Source organism: Giraffa tippelskirchi, chromosome 5 (assembly GCF_054371585.1).
Source record: "Giraffa tippelskirchi isolate mGirTip1 chromosome 5, T2T-mGirTip1v1.2.pri, whole genome shotgun sequence".
NCBI lineage: Eukaryota > Metazoa > Chordata > Mammalia > Artiodactyla > Giraffidae > Giraffa > Giraffa tippelskirchi.
Window position 1 is genome coordinate 49794659 of NC_137279.1, and position 14974 is coordinate 49809632.

General features: G+C 42.5%; 1 long non-coding RNA gene across 1 annotated transcript; it reads right to left on the minus strand.

Moving 5' to 3' along the window:
* Window positions 1–714: 714 nt before the first annotated feature.
* LOC145506560 (uncharacterized) lies at window positions 715–4688 on the minus strand. Its single transcript, XR_014054034.1, has 3 exons — window positions 4448–4688; window positions 3696–3841; window positions 715–1402 (listed from the first exon to the last, which is right to left on the minus strand). It is a non-coding gene; the product is annotated as an uncharacterized LOC145506560 (long non-coding RNA).
* Window positions 4689–14974: the final 10286 nt, after the last annotated feature.

The following is a 14974-nucleotide window of genomic DNA, read 5'->3' on the forward strand; positions in this document are numbered from 1 at the left end:
CCAGCAAAAGAGGCCTCTGCCCATAGCCTGCCTCTGTCCCCAAACACAGAGACACGAGGAAATATACCATCTTCTCTTCCTTCTCTCTGCAGAAAGGTTGCAGGGAGGTTCGACCACAGACTAAGAGCAGACAGCAAAATGGGGACAGCAGGGAGACCTCAGGCTGGGAGTGGAGAGGGACAAAACCCCCTCCTCTGCCCTGGAAAATCAGAGATAAGTGGCTGCTTCTGTTTAAAGTCAGTCCCCCAAGTCACCCTAAGTAGTGTAAGGCAGATGGGGGTCCCTTAGAGACGCCACTTCCTCCCCTCGGCTCACTTGATGGAATTAGGGAGGCTCCTTGGAGAAGGAAATGGCAACCCACTCCAGCATTCTTGCCTGGAGAATCCCATGGTCAGAAAATCCTGGCAGGCTACAGTCCATGGGGTGGCAAGAGTTGGATAGGACTTAGCAACTACACCACCACCACCTGGGACTGCCTGGAAATCCTGAGTGGGCACAGCTAGGCATGGGGAGGGAAACCCAACAGTCAGGCTCCTGGGGAGCTGGCCGGTCTGTCCCCTTCTCTGTGGAGCCACTACAAAATGCCTGGATGTTCAGGGTGCTGTGATTCTGTGACTCCTCAGGGGCTGTAATACATCCCTAGGCTCCAATTTTGTCTTCTTCTAAATAGACTTAGTGTGTATGTCAACTGATGTTATACACAAATACCAGGCCTTTGACTTCGAAAACGATTTTATTTGAATAAAATACTATCTCTTTGTATATTGAAGTTCTACATAAGATTCAATTTATAAAAACAAGGTTTCTTGATAAAGCAATTTTGAAAGCTTCGAGACATTAATTCTTTATATTGGTATTTTGGAAATATGATTTTTGGAAAAATGGATAGTCCAGAACAGAGTAAGTTCAGTTCAGTCGCTCAGTCGTGTCCGACTCTTTGCAACTCCATGAATCGCAGCATGCCAGGCCTCCCTGTCCATCACCAACTCCCGGAGTTTACCCAAACCCATGTCCATCGAGTCAGTGATGCCATCCAACCATCTCATCCTCTGTTGTCCCCTTCTCCTCCTGCCCCCAATCCTTCCCAGCATTAGGGTCTTTTCCAATGAGTCAACTCTTCGCATGAGGTGGCCAAAGTATTGGAGTTTCAGCTTCAACATCAGTCCTTCCAATGAACACCCAGGACTGATCTCCTTTAGGATGGACTGGCTGGATCTCCTTGCAGTCCAAGGGACTCTCAAGAGTCTTCTTCAACACCACAGTTCAAAAGCATCAATTCTTCGGCGCTCAGCTTTCTTCACCGTCCAACTCTCACATCCATACATGACCACTGGAAAAACCATAGCCTTGACTAGATGGACCTTTGTTGGCAAAGTAATGTCTCTGCTTTTAAATATGCTATCTAGGTTATAAGTGGGGGAAAAAAAGAATGAAAAATGACCTTGCAATGTAAGAATGAAATATTGTAACTGTTATAATGTTGAAAGAGATCAGACATAAAAATGGCATATACAGATCACAAAATTATAATGTAATTTGTGATTTTATAATAATATAAAAACAGCTTATCTAGGAAAAAAATGACTGGAAGGAAATAGAGGTTAATGTTTACCAGCATTATCACTGAAGATTGTGAAAACAGATTACTCCCTGCTTCTCCCCAATCTCATATGTTTCCTAAATATTCTATGATCTATGATCAGGTTACTTTTGGGGTGGGGACTACCCATCTGTTCTCTGTATCTATGAGTCATTATTTTGTTTTGTTAGATTCCATGTATAAGAGAGATCATACAGGACTTGTATTTCTCTGATTTATTTCACTTAGCACAATGCCATCAAGGTCCATCCATGTTGTCAAAAATGGCAGGATTTCCTTCATTTTATGGTTGAATAATATTCCATTGTGTGTATATGTATATAATTTTTATAATAATGAGACGTGTTATGACTCTTTGCTGGAATGTGTCACTTTGTCTTGATTTTGTTCAAAATGTACTGGTTGAGCACCTGCCCTGCACTCTGCTCTTGGGGATGCCTTTCTCATAGAGCTTAAATCCAGCAGCCACAGCGAATGTTTACAAGGTGGTTACAGCAGTTTTCTATGGAGAATGTGCAATAATAAAGCGTATTCATGAGTGACGTGGCACGAAAAAGGAGGAATCATTCCATCTGGTAGAGTGAGTCAGGGTCACTGGGGAGGCAACTAGGAACCTGGGTTTTAAAAGATAATCCTCTATCCCAGACCGAAAAATGGACATAAACTGAGGGAGTTCTTAATAAGTAGTATTTGCAGACCACACATGATTCATCAAGTCCTTCCCTGTCCCATGGCAATGCCAAGGCTGGTGGTGGTGGGGAAGCTTAGCTGTTGCCTTTTGCCCCCCATAATAGAGCCTCCCAGGCCTTCCCAACTAAACAGACAAATCTACGTTGAAAACAATGTTCAAATACTTTTATCTAATTTGCTCCTCATCACAACCCTTCCAAGTAGATGTTGTTATCATCCTCTTTGCAGACAAACTAGAGCTTACAAGTAGGAAATGACCAGCCCCAGAGCACACAGCTCTAGAAGGCTGAGCTGGGGATGAAGCTGAGGACTTTGAGCCTATGCGCTTTCTATCCACTTTCGGGCCTTGTCTGCTGACCCTCCCTTAGCCCAGCCTGATAGGGGGATGCCCTGGAGGATCCCGGAGGCCAGGCCAGCACAGCTTTTCCAGATATACCCGTCAGAGGAGAAGGTGCCAGAAAGACCCAGGCCCTCAGGACCCCTGATTCCTGACTTTCCTCACTTGACCCAGAGCGTTTCAGGGTGAGACCCCTTTCACACCTCTTTCTTCCTTTGCTGTAAGGAAGCTCAGTGTCCACCCACCTCTGCCTTGCCTTCAGAATCCACTGGAAATTCCCTGGCGGTCCAGGGGCTGGGACTCGGTGCTCCCCACGCAGAGGACCTGACTTCGATCCCTGGTCTGGGAGCTGAATCCCACAGGCCACAACTGGGAATGCACAACTGAAGATCCTGCAAGCCTCAACTAAAAATAAAAAAGGATTCCTCATGCCTCAACTACCGTGATCCTGCCTGTAGCAACTAAGAGCCACTCAGCCAAATAAATAAGTAAATAAATATTAAAATGAAAAAGAATCCACCTTGGGCTACTGGGGGATAGTTGCATTTGCCTGGTGGGCAGGGCCCATTCTGCCAGTGGTAGGCATCAGGGATTCATAGATTATTCAACTCTGAAAGGCTCACCATGTCTCTTATTTGTAAAATAGGAACCGTAGTCCCTGCCCCATACAGTGATCTCCAGGATTCAACGAGATCACTTCCCTAAAGCACCTGCCACGGTGCCTAGTGCTTTCCAGTGCTTAGAACAGGACTTACTCCCCTCCATTGTCAGGTGAGAGTGGGCAGTAGGGAGGGTGCTGCTCTATTGAATCAGACCCATTGGAACACAGCCCTGTGGACGGAGCTCTGATGCAACATCCTGCGAGCTCAAACAGGCTGGACTTGGAGCTGTAATTGGCCTTCTGTGTGGGTTTTAAGACCTTGCTGAAAAAAAAAGATGTATTGTTTCGAATACAGCAATGTTAAAGACAATTCTGCAAATGAAAACATGAAATACTATACTAGCACAACTTATTTTGCAATGCTTTCTAGTTATTGTCATTTGTTATTAGGTCTCAAACATACTGACCTGTTCCTCCCCTTCTCCCCAGTCCAATCCATGGCCAAGTCCTGAATGATCGGCTGCCCTCAAAACTTCAGTCTTCAAAGGTCTCTGAGCTTCCTCTCTGAAGCCCCAACCCTGCCGTTCACCCTCTTCGCAGCAGGCAGAATTATCTTTAAAATGTTTTTCTTTTATTGTGGTAAAGTATATAGAACACAAAATCTACTATTTTTAACATTTTAAGTGTACACTTCGGTGGCATTAATTACATGCACATTATTGTGTAACCGTCAACACAGTCTGTATCCAGAACTTTTTCATCTTCCCAAATGGAAACTCTGAACACTGTGAAGAATAACTCCCCTTCTCTCTCCCTCTCCAGCCCCTGGCAACCACCACCCTATTTTCTGTCTCTACTAACTTGAGTACTCTGGGTACCTCCGGTAAGTGGATTCACATAGTAGTTGTCCTTTTGTGACTGGCTTATTTCATTTAGCATAATATCCTCAAGGTTATAGCTTGTGTCAGCATTTCCACTTTTTTTAAGGCTGAATTGTATGTGCATGCCACACTTGGTTTATCTGTTGGAATTATCTTTTAAAATACAAATCAGATCATGTCCCTTTTTTGCTTAAAACCCTTCAGTGGCTTCCTGTGGCTCTCAGTCAGAGCCTTCTCACAGCCGGGACCCCCTCTTCTAGCCCTGCCACCTTTGCTCTGGCCACGTGGCCCCTTTCTGATCCCAGAAGAAGCCCTTCCCAGCCCCACACTCACGTCACCTTCTGCCTGGAGCCATCTTCCTGGCTCCCTCTTGCACTGGTTTATTCTCACTCCAGATGTTGCCTCCTTGGTGGGGCCTCCCCAGTCACTCTCTCTTCCCTCACCCTGTTTACTTCCTTCACATTATCTGGCTTCTTTGGTGGCTTGTTTATTGTCTGTCTCCTCTCTTTGGAATAGGAGCTTCACAAGGCCCAGGCCCAGCTGTCTGGGGTGCTACCGTGGGCTCAGTAAAGATGTTCTGAGGAGTGCCTCATTGAATGGGCGCTGTGGGGCTGTCTGCAGGGGGTGTGGCCTGCTGTGATGTAGCGTCACTTGTTCTAAATACTCGTTTATAAAAATACCGTACTGATGTTAGAAGGTGGTTATGACCTTGGAAGGGGCTGAACTGGATTGTCAGGAATCCAGGTTTTCTCCCTCTCTTCCAAGAGGGGTGTCCATACCCCTCGATCATGTAGCTGGACTGAAGGTCTCAGTTCCTTCTTAAATCAAACCATGGTGGGGGATGCTGGCAGCACCAATCTCCTAGGTTACCAGCATTTTGTGATAATGTAAGGAGACAGAGACATGAAGAATATCGGGTAAACATAAAGTTTTTAAAAGAAATACATCAAGTCCTTCAACCAGATGAAAAAAGGAACCAAGAGGAACATAAATAATTTGAAAATTTTCCCCAGAGAAAGAGCAGAATTTCCACTCATTTGCATTAAAAAGTTTGTAATGAGCGAAAATCTGTTCAATAAATATAAAAAGTAATTTATTTTCAAATTATACATATCTATAGAAACACATAAAAATGCATAGCTAGAGGAGGATGAAGAGATTTTAAAAGGCAAAGCCCCTAATTTAGCACGCAGGCAAAGAGCTAAGTGATATATGTACTGGCATATTTTTTCTGTGTTGCAAATATCTCCTCCTACTCTCAGCTTGCCTTTTCATTAATGGTGTCTTAAAATAAATATATTACTGAATATAACATCCATACATACAGAAGAGTGACTACATCGTACAGTACAATGTGAATTTTTTTACACGTGAACTGTGTGACCAGCATCCCGATTGAGAATTGACATCACTAGCATCCCAAAGCCCCTTTATGCCCCCTCTGGCCACCATGCTCCAAGGTAACCACTGCCCTGACTTACGTACATGGGAGATGAAGTATGTTCTCTTTGGTGTGTGTTTGCATGTTGGATTCAGCACATTGATTTGGGCAGTTGTCATTCACTCATGTTTGTTGCATTGTAGCCGTCTATTACATGACAGTTTATCCATCGTATGACTGATGGACATTTGGATAGTTTCCAGTTCAGAGGCACTACAGATAGTGCTGCTGTGAACATTCTCGTACATGCATTTGATGAGCACATATACATGTTTCTATAGGGTATACGCCTATGCTGGTCATAGGAGGTGTTTATATTCCACTCTAGGAGACATTGGGGAAAATATGCCAACACCTGGTTCTTTTTGTCTTTCCAGGATATTGATTCTTTTTCATTACAATTGGAGGATGCTTGTATTGTATTATGTTTTATTTCACATTTCCCTGATGATGAATTGAGCATCTCTTCATATGTTTATTGGCCATCTGGATAGCCTCTTCTGTGACACATCTGTTCTAGTTTATTGCTCATTTTTCTGTTAGATTTTCTGTTCTTGTCTCATTGTTCTTTTCTTATTGACTTTTGGGAAATCTTTATATATCCTGAATACAAGTCCTTTGTTAAAATATAAGAATTGTGACTATCTTCTCCCAATCTTTGGCTTGAGTTTACACTTTTTTTCCCAAAAATTAAAAAAAAAATTCACTCTAAATGGTGCCTTTTGAGGAACAGAAATCTTAAATTTATCATTTTTTTTCCCTTTATGGTTAATATTTCTATTTCTGTTAAACTAAAGTATCTTTGATAAGTAGATATCTCTAATTTTAATACAGTCAAATTGAACAGTCTTCTTTTATGGCAATTTTTTTTAATTAAAAAATGTATTTATTTATTTTATTTTGGCCGTGCCGGGTCTTTGTCGTGGTGCATAGGCCCTAGAGTGCTTGTGCTCAGCAGCTGTGGCACGCAGGCTCTCCAGTTGTGGTGCATGGGCTTCGTTGCCCCGGCCGGCATGGGGGATGTTAGTCCCTGACCAGGGGTCAGACCCGAGTCCCCTGCACTGGAAGGCAGATTCTTAATCACTGAACCTCCAGGGAAGTCCCTATGACAGTTCTTTTAGTGTCTTATGTGTTCAAGGAATCTTGCCCTACCCTATGTTCATTAAGATATAAACCCTCTGTTCTCTCCTAAAATTTTTTTAGCTGTGCCTCACACATTTAGGTCCTAATTCACCAAGAATCGATTTGAGGGATGGGTGAGGGGAGGGATGGACTGGGCATTGGGGATTAGCAGATGCAAAGTATTACATATAGAATGGATAGACAACAAGGTCCTACTGTATGGCACAGGGAACTATATTCAATGTCCTGAGATAAACCATCATGGAAAGAAATATAAAGAAAGAATGTATGTAAATATATATATATATATATATATCTGAATCTGCTGTACAGCAAAAATTAACACAACATGGTGATTCAATTATACTTCAATTAAAAAAAAGAATTCATTTGTGTGTATGATGTGAGATAGGGGTCTGATTTTACTTTTTTCCATATAGATACTTCAAAGATAGAGCACTATTTGTTGAAAAGACCATTCTTTCTTTATTACAAGGCTGTACATTTAAACGGAGAAGGCAGTGGCACCCTACTCCAGTACTCTTGCCTGGAAAATCCCACGGACAGAGGAGCCAGGCAGGCTGCAGTCCATGGGGTCGCTAAGAGTCGGACACGACTGAGCGATTTCACTTTTACTTTTCACTTTCCTGCATTGGAGAAGGAAATGGCAACCCACTCCAGTGTTCTTACCTGGAGAATCCCAGGGACGAGGGAGCCTGGTAGGCTGCCGTCTATGGGGTCAGACAGAGTCAGACACGACTGAAGCGACTTAACATCAGCAGCAGCAGTACATTTAAAAATGCATAAATAAATACATAAAACACATAGATAAATAAATACATAAAAATAAATGTACAAATACTGTACATTTGTGATAAATCAAGTGTTCATACATTCATGGGTCTGTTTCTGACTCTCTCTTTTGTTCTATTGGTGTACCTGTCTGTCCCTACCAACACCACATTGTCTTAATTCCATGAACCCTTGCCCCCTGCACTGGAAGCATGATGACTTAACCACTGGACCACCAGGGAAGTTCATGCTGTTTTTGTTACTATAGGTTTATGGTGAGGTCAGGGAGTCTGATTCCTCCAGCTCCATTTTTCTTTCTCAGGATGGATGTTTTCTTCAGTTGATGTCTAAAATTACCCTTTTTCAACATAAGAGAGTCTAGAAGAAATAAAACCCTAAATATGAAAACTAAAATTATAAAGAAGGACAACTTAAACAATGGTGAGGTGCTAGATTATCAACAGCTACTCAAGAAATCTAGTTTGAAAATTCCCAGAATTTGGGAAACAGATGCAGTCATTTCATTGCTAGAAACTTAGAAAATGTGAACATTCCTTTTGGAGTGCAGAGTAGCAAAAGGGCCAGTACCACCTGTGAATGTACCCCTACCTCCTGTAGGTCAAAAGAAGAAAAGTGCTGCATGCGTAGAGATGTTTATAATAGCAGTGCTTCCAGTAGTGAAAACAAAACAAACTATGGTGTCCCACATGAGGACAATATAGAGCAATCAAAATGAGGTGTATAGTAACTGTGTAAAACAGGGAAGAGTGTGGAATTCTAAGTTAAAAACAAACTCCATCAAACAGGTACAGATTATCTACTAAAATTTGGAAGGGAAAAAAGTACTAAAAGTTGTAAGGGAATAAAAGGAGGAATGAAAATTGTAGGATTATAGGTACCACACCCCATTTTTAAGTTTCAAAATGATCATGAAAAACCTGGTTGTTTGGGTGTTTCCAATTTAAAAGTAAGAGCAGGGAGCAGTGAGTCACCAGCCTGGAGCAGTTCACCTCTCTTCCCACCACTCTGCCTGGCTGAATCCAACTCATTCTCCACATATCATATTAAATGTTAGCTCATCACAGAGACCAGACTTGCCTCCCTAAAATAGAACCCAGATATGCGCTTTCATTTTCTCTTAGTGTGCTCTGTAATTCACATTTTCTGCACTTCTTCTTTCCGTCCAGATGGCTTGAGCTTAAATCTCAAACCCCAAATTACTAACAAGCTACCACTCTGTGCTGCGGGTTTCTCATCTGTGAAATGGGGGTAATGACAGCCCTTCCTGGTGAGGAGTTGGTGAACTGGTGCTTGTAAAATTCACTGTGTTCTGGGTTCACAGTAAGTGCAGCTGTGGATGAAATTGCATCCCCTCAAAATTCATATATGTGAGTCCTAACCTCCAATGTGATGGTATTAGGAATTGGGGGTCTTTAGGGATTAATTAGGTTTAGATGAAGTAATGAAGATGAGGCCCTCACAGTGGAATTAATGCCCTTATAAAAGAGGAAGCCGCAACAGAACTCTCTCTCTGCCACGTGAGCACACAGCAAGAAGACGGCCACCTGCAAGCCAGGAAGTGGGCTCTCACTAGAGACCAAATCAGTTGGCACCTTGACCTCGAACCTCCCAACCTCCAGAAGTGTGAGATGATAAATGTCTGTTGTTTCCGCCATCTAGTCCGTGGTATTTTGTTACAGAAACCTGAGTTAACAAAACCATGTTATTAAAGTGTTGGCTATGATTATTATTTAACTGTGTAGTCATTAAAAATCATGTTTTTGAAGACTTTTATTTCATGCTATAACAACACTAAGTGGAGAACAGGATAAAAATCTACGAACACCAACACCTTAAATTTTGCAATAGCATGGAGGAAAACATACCAATATGTGGTAATAGAGGTTAATATCTAGGAGGTATGATTATAGATAACTTAAATTTTCTTTTTTATAGTTTTCTGTATTTTCCAATGTTTTCTACATGAGCAATAGAAAAGGTTTAAAAAGCAATGAGTTCTTGTAAAATGTTTTTTTATACATTTGACAAGCTCATGTGCTACCCTTTCCTCTCTTACCTGGCGCCTTTGGCCACTGCATGAATCCTGCTTGGCCTGAAGTTAGAGCCACAGGTGTTCTCCCCTTAGTGACCCTGGGCAAGTCCTGTGACCTCTCTGGTCTTGGTTTCTTCATTTGGGAGGACCCTGTGATCTCACGGGGTTTTGGAGAAGAGAAGACGACCACTGAGCCAAAGTACCTTGGAGATGCTTTTGATGGCAGGGTAACCCTGTGACTCCCGTAACATCAGGTATTCTGCGTCCTCCCTCCACCCACCAGCAGCCAGCCCAGTCTCAGTGTCAGGGTCAGAGTCAGGAAAAGCTCCCACCACTCCCCTACCTCTGTACTGCCCAGGAGGGCACTGCTCAGAGCCGGGTCAGGGGCTGGTGAGGGTGGGGGGGTGAGTGGGAAATACAGAAAAATCATAAAGATGAAACCACAAATCACCCAGATTTCTTCAACTCAGTAATAATCAGTGTTGACACATTTGTAAAGTTCCTTTATTTTCCCCTTTAGTGTGTTGACTGAAATCATACATTTTATTTTTTCATATTCTTTTCCATTATGGTTTATTATATGATATTGAATATAATGCCCTATGCTATACATTAGGGTCTTGGTGTTTATCCATTCTATGTATAATGGTTTGCATCTGCTAATTCCAAACTCCCAGTGCAACTCTTCTCTGTTCCCACCCCCTAGGCAACCATAAGTCTGTTCTCTATGTCTATGAGTCTGTTTCTATTTCTGTTTTATAGATAAGTTCATTTGTGTTATGTTTTAGATTCCACATGTAAGTGATATTATATGGTATTTGTCTTTCTCTGTCTGATTTACTTCACTTAGTATGCTAATCATTAGGTCTGTCCATGTTGCTGCAAATGGCATTATTTTATTCCTTTTTGGTGGCTGAATAATATTCCATTATATATATACACACCACATCTTCTTTATCCATTCATCTGTCAATGGACATTTAGGTTGCTTCCATGTCGTGGCTATTGTGAATAGTGCTGCTTTGAATTACAGTTTTCTCTGGATATATAACCAGGAGTGGGATTTCAGGATCATATGGTAGCTCTATTTTTATTTTTTGAGGAACTTCCATACTGTTTTTCACAGTGGTTGTACCAATTTACATTCCCAACAACAGTGCTACCTTTCTGTTGATTACCCCTGTCCTCTTTTCAACTGCTCCATGGATGGGATCCTGGCTGAAGGCAGGGGGGCCAGTTAAATAGCTTCTTGAATCCCCTCTCTACTTAAAAAAAAAAAACTCTTTCATAGTGTTTTCCATGTCCTGAAAACTGTTTAAGTGCTTAATAAATAATGATTCAAACAACCCTACAATGAAAACTTTATTATCATTCTCCTCATTCAGTAAATGTGGAAACTAAGTCATGGGCAGCAGCTCAAGGCCACTCAACTTTGACAAGGTGAAGCTGGACTTGGGCTGAGAGCAGATGCTGGGCCCACTCAGGAGCAGGAAGAAGTTCCTGCTGCGTGAAGAAGCCAGCACCTCCTATTTCGGTCTTAGCCACACATTTCCTGACTCATCACGCTTCTTTCTTTTAGGCCTCATCTTATTTCTTCAGGTGCCCTGAGCACCGGTAACAGACCTACAGGCAGACTGGCCAGGATCCTTGGGGCGCCAAGGATGACACTTTGCAGTCTACATTGTGGCACAAGAAAGTTTGGAAGGGATCATAGGCATGAATCACCGTGCCCGGGGCCTTCCCCAACCCAAAAGCTCAGGGCTGCCTCTGCTAGTCAGCATGGAAGGGTCACATCAGGGAAATCTGACATGGACTGCTCCCTGGGAAGCTAGCGAGAATCCACATCAGCCTCTCTTCAGCCCAGCCACACTTATCACCCCGAGTAGCTGTCTGTTTACTAAGGGTGGGCTTCCTACTGGCTGGGACTCTGTCTGTTCTCCCAGCTCTGAGGTGTCTGGTGATTGATCGGTGCTCAGTGAATGTTGATTGAATGAATGAACCGCGGATGGGATTAGCTGGCTGCCCAGAGGTAGCCCATCTACTGAGGTTGGGAGATTGTTTACCCGTGAGATTAAGGTGCTGTGGGTGCAGCCTACACTGGTCAAGGGGCCTGTGTTCAAATCCCAGTGGGATCCCTGACATTCAGGCTCATGGTCTTGGATGATATTGTGTTTCGTGAATGGTGTTGTGTGTGTCGGCCTCAATTTTCCTTCTTAAAGTACCCCATTGTTGTGGGGGTACAAATGGAATGTATGCGACAGCAAGGAGCCCCAGGTAGACAGAATGATGGGTGCTGTACCTTCGGACTTGCATCATGGAGCCATGATCCACTCTTACCCTTGCTCCTTCTGGGCAAAGGCAACACACTCAGGGTTCCAGGGTTGCCTTCCTGTCAGTCACTGTCAGTCCTGTTCAGTCACTAAGTCATGTCTGACTCTATGCGACCCCACGGACTGCAGCACGCCAGGCTTCTCTGTCCTCCACTACCTCCCGTAGTTTGCTCAAATTTATGTTCAATGAGTCGGTAACGTTATCTAACCATCTCATCCTCTGACTTTCCTGCCCTCTTCGAAAACGCTTTTCCTGAAGAGGGGGCTCTGCACTCCTGACAGCCTCTGGGAGGCAGGAAGCTGATGTGCAAAGACATCTGGGGTCTGGTTGGACACATCTCACACTGGCTGAGGCTGGACTCCAGGAAGTTCTAAACCTTCCTCCCACCGTTAACATTTAGGAAGAAACAGGGTGATGTGGCGAAGGCAGAGGAAGAGGGTGTCAGAGAAGCAAGGGCCCATCTCCACCACGTCCTTCCTGACACTCCTCTCTCCACCCTTCCCCTTTCTCTCTTTTTAGTCACTCATTCTCCCACAGAGCCCCGAGGGGGTGGCAGGGGCTCAGCTTCCCTCCTCTGGCCTCCATCAGAGGGAGATGGCTCCTCGTTCTGGGACAGGGCAAACAAGTCCTCGGGACTGTGAGACCCACCTTAGAGCCTTTGCCTCAAGGTCCTGTCCCCAGACCATTTTGCAGAGGGTCATTCCATCCACTCCAGCTAGAGCTGTCCTTTTTTTGTTTTAAATTATTTATTTTTGGCTGTGCTGGGTCTTCATTGCTTTTTGCGGGCTTTCTCTAGTTGTGGAGTTGGGGGGATATGCTTGGTTGCAGAGCGTGGGCTCTAGAGCATAGGCTGGGTAGTTGTGGCTTAACTGTTCTACCGCATGTGGGATCCCTGTGGATCAGGGATCGAACTCGTACCCCCTGCATTGGCAGGCAGATTCTTATCCACTGTACCACCAGGAAAGTCCTAGAGCCTTCCTTCTTGTAAGGACTCTGTTTTGAAAAGAAGTAATGTTCTATTAAAAGCCTATGTAGGCAGAAACGTAATATTGATAAGTGGTTGCATTACTGGGGCCTGTTGCAATCTGAATATGTTTGAAGTCATCCCTGAGGACACAGTGATCTATGGTGCAGAGTGGCTTTGTTGGGTGCAGACCAAGTAGCCACAGCCCCAGACACCTCAGCTGGATTTCCTGATGAAAATCTTGCCGAACTATCATCACCTAAAGAAGACTATGAAAGGAAGCTCAACTAAGAAAACATATGACATCAAGATAACGTTTGTCTCTGTTGTCTTTTGAAAGAGTCACAGTGTTTATATTCTTTTGTGACATATTTGTATTGTATGTATTTATATTGTTATGTATTTATATATAATAGCATTTACCAAACTAAATAAAAATGTTGATGACAGGACTTTTAGTCAACTTTTAATCATTTTTTCTACTTGCATCGACTTTTCCAAAATAACTCTTTTAATTTTAACTGTGTACTAGCTATATATTAAAAGTAATGTGTTTACCTTTTCCTTTTGCAGATTTGTAGCTGTTTAAAATTTCAGTAGCTGTTGAATTAATTTCAACTTCATTTTGTTCCCAAGATTTCTTTTTGTTTTAGTAAAATGGAAGTAAACAGGGAAAGATGTATTCAGTAGAATACAAAGTCAAAAAGAATGGTGTCTAATGAAAATGATAAGTAAATGACTGTTGAGTGGTATTCTTAGGTTTCTGAGGACAATGAAAGCAGAAGAGATTTCAATATATTTATAAATATGTGAAATTATTTTGGCATATTACTAGTCACTAATTGTTGACTTTGTCATAATTCTATTTACCTAAGTACATAATGGGCAAAATACTGACAATTTTATTGTAATTTCCAGTTTTTTAAAAAAAATTCAGATGCATAAATTTAATGGGACATACTTTTTAACTTTTAAATCAGTAGATGTTGATTAATACTAAGACATTAAAATGCTAAAATATTTTCTCTTGAAACTTAACTTTTTAAAATTGAGATAAAATTGATTTAGAGCATTGTGTCAGTTTTGGGTGTACAGTAAGATGATTCAGTTATATGTATACATATTCATTTTCAGATTCTTTTCCATTATAAGTTATTATAAGATTAATTTTTAATTTTGGATAGTAAAGACTACTTTTGAATATGTGAAACTGACGGGTACAAACAAGCCTTTGTTCCAAAGGTGAATGACTTGATTTCGGTAAGACTATTCATGACTCAAGTTAGAAAACAGTACTACTACATATGGGTTTCCCAGGTGGCTCAGTGGGTAGAGAATCTGCCTGCAATGCTGGAGATGCAGGAGATGTGGGTTAGATCTTTGAGTCAGCAAGATCCCCAGGAGGAGGGCATGACAACTCAATCCAGTTCTTGACTGGAGAATCCCATGGACAGAGGAGTGTGGCTACAGTCCATAGGGTTGCAAAGAGTAGGACACAACTAAACTACTGAGCACCCACAGACTACTACTCACAGTGGTTTGAAAAAGAACATGATATAGATGTCCTATTTTTGATAGCTGCTTTCTATTCATTTTTCAACACCTGGTGATCAACTTTGGATTTTATTAATCATGAAAATTTCTAGATAAAAGGGCAGAAATTACAAAACTGCCCTTGAAATGCTGTGCTGGTTCTGAATATCGTCTCTGAACAACCTCTGATATGCTAATAAATGCCCTGTGCTCTAAACTAAAAAAAAAAAAAGTATTATTCTGTTTAGAGACATCCTGTAACAGGCAATATTACTATACAGCTATAACAATGTTTTCCTCTGAGAGGCTGCCCGCTGCAGGTACTCGCATGAGAGTTAAGGAGCAGGGGCTGCGCTGTCCAGTTCTTTATTTTGCAAATAGCATGTCAGTTTCAGCTCCAATATCATTGCCTCTTAAGCTTCTGTGGGGCACGATGGTTTCTTTCCTTCTGCAAGCTTTTGGGCAAATAGTTGGTCTCCTGCATTCTAGTCCCTCAATTTGTCTTCCTCAGAGGCTTCTCTGGGCTCTGGGGACAAGGGTGGTGGTGGTAGGGCTCCTTTTCTTGGAGAAGTCTTCCTCAGGAAAGAGAGGAGGGGCTGCACGTTTCTATGGTCAGTGCCTCTGGGGCA